General features: G+C 40.6%; 1 protein-coding gene across 3 annotated transcripts in view; it reads left to right on the forward strand.

Moving 5' to 3' along the window:
- Smad2 (SMAD family member 2) overlaps nucleotides 1-6,621 on the forward strand; it is a 68,342-nt gene that overhangs the window by 5,676 nt on the left and 56,045 nt on the right. The window contains exon 1 of one of the 3 annotated variants that reach the window (XM_028783199.1): nucleotides 29-51. The exons of the other annotated variants lie outside the window; for them this stretch is intronic. The gene's annotated coding sequence lies outside the window, so the exon portion shown is untranslated. Of the gene's footprint in view, nucleotides 1-28; nucleotides 52-6,621 lie in introns of those variants that run through there. 3 annotated transcript variants of the gene reach the window in all.

Below are 6,621 nucleotides of genomic sequence, written 5' to 3' on the forward strand. Positions count from 1 at the left end.
AAAAGGTCCGGGGCCCGGCTCGGACGGGCCGGGACCAGGCGTTGGGTGCAGGTAAAGCCGGGGCGCCCGGGTGATGGGGCAGGGGTGTGCGGGGCCGGGTCACGTGGCCGCCCGTGTGGGGTGTGGCGGCGGGCCGTGGAGCGCGGGCCGGGGTCGGCGCCGTGGGCAGGGCCGCGAGCCCCCGCCCCGCCCAGCCTGGCTGCGGCCCGCTTCTATCCCCGCGCGCGGCCGCTCTGCTTTTTGCGTTGCAGAATGGCCCTGGAGCCGAGTTAGGGGCGTGTGGTACTTTGCTTCTACTTTTTCCTTTTTTTTTTTTTTCTTTCTTGTGGCCTTTGTTAACCGTAACAGTCGCGGGTTCCGAATCACTGTGAGTACTCAGAAACACGCTGGTGGCTGAGGCTGCCGGGCTCATCCTCCACGCACTTGGGAAAGTTGCTCCGTGGGTACAGCTTATTAGTTTCTAATCGCATGCCTTTAGGAAGCATGCTAATTGAGTGCACTTATTTCAGACTTGGTTTTCACAATCGGTGCTTGGATTATTTTCTTCTAGAGATACCGTCCTTGGGCCAGGTACTTTTGTCCTCTTACCCTTGCGTGTTATGGTTTCCTTGTGAACCTAAACAAAAGAAAAAACAAAAATCGAGGTTTATTTTGTTATTCATTTCTTTTGCACTTAAAGGCAAACACTACCTGTTTGTTGTCACACCAGTACAAAAATAAAAAACAAAACATGCCTAGGTGAAAATAATTCAGCAGCAGCAGCATTTCATCTTATTGTCATGCCTTGTTGGGATGTTCTAAATAGCAATGTTTTTAACTAATGAAATGACATATGTAAATAAATGAATCATCAGGCAAATTTACCTGAAGATTATCTTTACAAAAATGACACCCTGGAATGTCAGTTTCCAAAATCTCTTGTTTCTGATCTCATGACTTAACCCCATAACACTGATAGAAGGGATTTTTTTTTTTCTCCTGAGCCAAACACAAGAATACATTTGCTGCCATGCTGGAAATATCTTTCCTATTAGTTTTCGTTGGTTCCTGTAAAAAGCAATTTCCCCCTTTACAGAGAAGTGTTAAGTAGTTAAAACGAAGTTGGAATAGTTTCAATCCATGAGTTCGTTTGGCAGATGGAATCCAGACATGGGAGAAGCAAACTGTATTACGGTTTTAAGGTTTTTCCCCTCTCCCATTTAGCTATGAAACAGCTCCATAAAGTTTTCCCCCTCTATTAAGTCATTTGGCAAATGTTTGTGTTAAATTCGTAAAGTAACGTTGATGCTATTTTTAAAATTTCTTTGTTTTTGCAAAAACTTACTGTAGTGATAAGAAAATTTGTTCTGTTCTTTGGACATTTTTAAACTGAGTGCCCAGGTGCATGCTTAATGTTAAAATCCAGTTGACTTAAGTTTAAGGGCCTCACTGTCCAGGCGTAATGACTATGCTGGGGTTACAAACATCCCTTGTATTCCTGAGCAAGACACTGCTCTTAAATACTGTTGATTCCTATTTTATAGCTACACCTAAAGCGATTTCATGTTGTAGGTGTTCAGCAAAGTTGGGTCTTTAGGATTCTGAGGTACTTGTCACTAAATAGCTAGGCAGTCTGTATGGCTCATAAGTAAGTGTTGGGAGAAACTGCAGAGTAATTTCCTGTTAGGCTTGGTTGTGTGATTTAACTCTCGTTAGGAATATTGGGGATGGTTTTCAATATAGCTCTTTCCTTCATGTGAACAGAGGAGTTACTAATTCAGTAGAGCAAGAGGTCTCCTTTCATTTTGATACATGTAGATAGGGAGACTGAACAGACAAGCAAACTTAACTAGTTTAGCTGCATGAACTGGTGGTTAAGGACCTTTTGAGTTTTTAGATTTGACTTTTGGGCCTAACCATTTCCCTTCATGCTTGGTTTAGATGCTGTTGGTTTAATGCTTTGGACTCCAGAAACCATGTTCGCAACAGCCTTTTTATACAGGTGCTTTTGTAATGCATACGGGAGCTGTATATAGTGTAGTCTGGCAGATGGAGGTTTATTCATATTCTTGGGACAAGAATCCTTTTAGAGGGTGGAGAGAGGCATATCTTTTTAGGTGCTTTGTCTGGGTAAAAGCAGAAGAAACATTTTTAGGCCCTTGGTTTCTGTAAGTGCAAAGAAGTTTTCTCCTAAGTATTGCAAGGGTGTATCAGAAACTGACTAAAGAATTCAGGAGTCACTTAATTGGACAAGTAACACTCACACAACAAACTTTCTGTGGCTAGTCACACCACTACTTCTCATCGGAATAAGGAAAATAAGAACTCCATGTCTTGTGGCCAAGGCCCCAATTATGTTAGAGCATAAGTTGAGCTTGGGCATTCAGTAAAACTTCATCCAGTCACTTCCTGAAGTATACTTGCATTGCTTTCTATCAGGTGTAAAGGATGGCACTAGGGAGATGGGCTGTGTTAGCTCCTATGTCACTAAGAATGATCTCTGTTGGGGTGGGGGCACTGTCTGCCACTTTCTGCAGTTCATTCAAACTGAAGATACAGCTATTCTTTCAGAAGCATGCTTGTTGAGCAGATGCACAGTTGCTGAGCTGAATTTGGTCTCAATCTGATTAACCATTGCCCTGTAGTTAAAGAGAGTGGTTAAGGAAAGAAAAGGAACTTGAGTCATTTGGGTTCCAGTGAAAGGAGTATTATATGCAAATAGTTAAGCCTAGAATACAGACTGGGGAGCAAGTCTTGTAATGGAGTTTAGAATCAAAGCCCTAGGCTGATACTTGGTTTCTTGGTTATGGTATTGGGTAAATTAAATTTCCAAAGTAGCTTTTACCTCTTAAGGTTGTTAAAAGATAAGTTTGAAGATTGAGAACATTCTTTGAGACAGATACTCAAGTTAAAATTCTTGCTCTTTAGTTAATTATCTGGTCTCTTCTTAATGCAGATGACTTGCCAGCGCCATTGTCCCTGACCTCTTATAAATGGCAATGAGAAGTGGACATTGAGCAACCAGGCCTTCAGCCTAATTGTCCAAGTCTGTACCTTAAAGCATAGGGGGGATCCTTTCAGGTTTTAGTTAGAACCTGATGGTATTTATTTAAAATGTTTTAACAGAGTTAAAGTCTACAGTACATTGAAACTAGTAGATTATGGGTAGTGTGGGAGGCTTAACAGGGTGTGGTGAGGAGTAGATCGGATGGTGGGGGGACTTTTAAGCTTTCTGTCCTTTGTGAAGAGAAAGCAGATAACAGCCTGGAGAGGATAATAGAGATAATCTTCAAGACACAAAGCAGTTACCCATAGCTTGACTAGCTGAATGGTCTGTGGCCATTCACAGCAGGACCAGACCTGAGAGCCTAGCAGTAAATGTTCATCAGTTAGCTTAAATTTGGTTTGGGGAAATCTTTTTAAGACCTTATTATCTACTTAATATACTTAGATGATTATTCAGGATGGTTGACAAATGGGTTATAGAGCTTTATGCTGTAGCCAAGGATTTCATGAAAGACCCACAGTATCTTGTCTAAGAGAGCTCTGATTTCAGACTGAAAAGTCTTTCTGCTAGCCAGCACTCAAGAAAGTTGACCTTAAAGATACAGTGCTGGATCACACTTGACAGGAGGACATCCACTTTGTTAGCCTGCTGGTATCAGGTAAAAGATTTCACTCAGGCTTTAAGAGACAGTATGCTAGAAATTTCCTGGATAGAGCAATATGAACAATTCACTCAACTCTGGTCAGGGTTTCTTGTTTCTTCATATTAACTAGCATTGATTTTGAAAAAAAACTGAGACATGGTCTCTCTCTGTAGGTCAAACTTTCTATGTAGATCAGCATAGCCTTGAATTCAGTGATTTAAACTACCAAATGCTGAGATTGCAAGTGTAAGCCACTATACTGGATGACTTTGATTATTTATTTGGGTCCTCCTTTCTACCTCAGGATTATTTTCAAAGTCTCTATCAGATAATTCTTGGTGACCTTCTAATAAGGAAGCCAGCCTTGTCTGACTTAGCTGTATTAAACCAGTCTTACTGTCCCTGATCAATTTTGGTTATTTCTCTATATGTTGTGGTGATGCCTTCAGTTATGATTCTAGATTTATGTCATTAAACATGGTTCTAAGTCACTTTAGTAATTTGATGTAAAAATATAATTTTACTGAGTCAGTTGGATTTAGACACTGCCTCTAGTTTTGCCACATAGCTAGACATGTTAGAGTGGTTCTGTGATTAACACACTTGCCTCACACCCTACACTGTGAGTGGCTCTTTCTGTAGCTCAGTTGGTTTTGTTTAGTTGAAATTGAATCTTCTCTTAGGACAGTTGCCTGGTGATTTGGTGTGCTTTTATATTTGTTTTAAAAAATAATTCTTTTACAGTTTATACAAGTATAGTGTTCTTTGAAAATAACCTCCAGTTTTCCTTTCTTACTCCCCGTCACCTCCTACCAGATCCCTTCTCTACAGCACTCCTTCCCATCTTCTGGATCTCTTGTTTTTTCTCTCTCTCTTCCATTGATGATGTTTGAGCCTTGAGGAAGGTGAAGTAGATGTCCTGTTTAGGGCTGAGTCCTGTTTAGGGCTGAGTACTCAACAGATCTCTTGTTCTGAGCACTTTGACAGGTAATGGTCTCTGCATTAACCATCACCCCGACTCACTGGGGAAGCTAGGTGTAAGGATTTGATGATAATTTGATACCTTGCCCATTTAGCAAAACACAAGTAGTAGGTTCTTCTTTATGGCCTGTGACCTCTCTAGTCATGGGCTTTTGACTAGGTTTAAAGTACTAGGAATCAGTTGGTTATCCCCAAAACAGTCATGCCATGGTTGCACCTGTGGGTACATCTTGCTTGGCAGGTTGATAGGTTTTAAGACTTATAGCTGGGTCAAACAGTTGGTGACTTTTCCTTTCAGTACTATAAAAACTATCTGGCAGGGGGAAGCTTCTAGCTTAGTTTATAGCTTGGTATCTTCATGTGCTGAAATAAATTGTATGATGTCTTTGGCAATAATCATCTAATTCTGGTGGTCAACCAAGACAAATGGCATTAGTTTGTTTTTTTTTGTTTTGTTGTTTTGCAAGGGGTTGGGATCTCCCTGATAACAACTCATGGGAAGGTAAATTGGCTTATAAAATAGTAGGCTTCCATATGACTTGTTTGTAACATCGTTAGTTCTGTTAATCCTCTCCTCCACCTCCTCATTCCCTCCATTTCCTTTCTGGCTTCCTGGCCTCTACAGACATTCTGACTTTATGGTTTTACCCATGACAATATCCTGAACAAATTATCAATTTGTTGTTAAAATTTGAAACTTAATGTGAAATTGTTAACTGATTTTTCTAGATTGACATTTTTTAGAATCTGGGATTTTACTGGCTGTGAGTCTATAAAGCAATAGTAAGGAGAAGCTGCCTCTGAAGGAAGACTTGTTTCTTTGTGTTATCTGCAAAGCCCAGCTTCTTTTCCTTTTTCGGGTGGGGTAGTTGGTAGGTTTGATGTACTCAGGAAGGAAGAATATTCTGTGAAAAGATTCAAAATAAAGCTTGTGTATCTGTATCTGTCAGGTAGCAGCCAACTATGGTGCCTGTTTAGCACTTGAAATACAGATGATGAGGCTGAGGAACTGAAGTTAAATTTTACATTATTTTAGCTAACTTTAATCTAACTTTAGTTGACTGTATTACAAGTATTGGCTGCTGTATAAAGCATCACAAGTAAAGACCATTTTTACCATTGTAGGAAGTTCTGTTGGCACCAACTGATTTGGATATGCTGAGTTGAATTTGCAGCCTACAAGCCCTTACCACATGTTTGATGTGGTACTAGGTAACGCTTCAGGAGTAAGACAAGACCAACCTGGGAACTGGGAAGGCCATTAAGAATGCGTGGCACTCTGCTGACTTGCATTTGGGCCTGTGCAGTCTTGTGTTAGTGCACATTTATGATCTGGGGAAGTTGAATTCTTATGAGCTGATGATAGAGATGCAGCTTCCGTGCAGCCTATTAAAGGTGTACATTCGGCCAGTATGAAAGAAGTTGTCTCCACAGTGCTCCCTGTGTCGGGGGCTGTTCACTGAATTAAATAGAACAGCTTGTCTACACAGAGCTCACCCCTCAAGTGAGGTGGACAGTCACTGAACTGACGACCAGACCCACATTTAGTTGTAGCAGTCCATTAAAGTGCACATGTAAACGTTTCCTGCTTGGTTAAAGGGCGTATTGCCCGCCATCCTCCATGGACTGACTTGGATTTTCATTTGGCATTGTCCTTTACTAATTTAAAACTTTGGAAAGAACATTATTACTGAGAGAATTGAGAAATCTGGTTTTCAGTCTTAAAATTTTAATGGTGGGGGTTAGTGTTAGTGATTGAATCTACTAAGCAAACACTCCCACTGAGCTTTATGTTTTAATTTTTAAAATCCTTATTATTGCCTTCATTACACAGGAAATTTCAGATCATTGGTGATGTTTTTCTCTGCTTAGTGTGCTGTGTTTGAACATACATTGCCAACAGTCTAAAATAGTGATTTTTATAGTATTTCCATTGGAGCTTTTGGTATTCTATTAGGCATTCATCCTTTCCTTTCCTTTCCTTTCCTTTCCTTTCCTTTCCTTTCCTTTC

The sequence above is a fragment of the Grammomys surdaster genome, unplaced genomic scaffold (assembly GCF_004785775.1).
Source record: "Grammomys surdaster isolate TR1022 unplaced genomic scaffold, NIH_TR_1.0 1036, whole genome shotgun sequence".
In the NCBI taxonomy this organism is placed as follows: Eukaryota; Metazoa; Chordata; class Mammalia; order Rodentia; family Muridae; genus Grammomys; species Grammomys surdaster.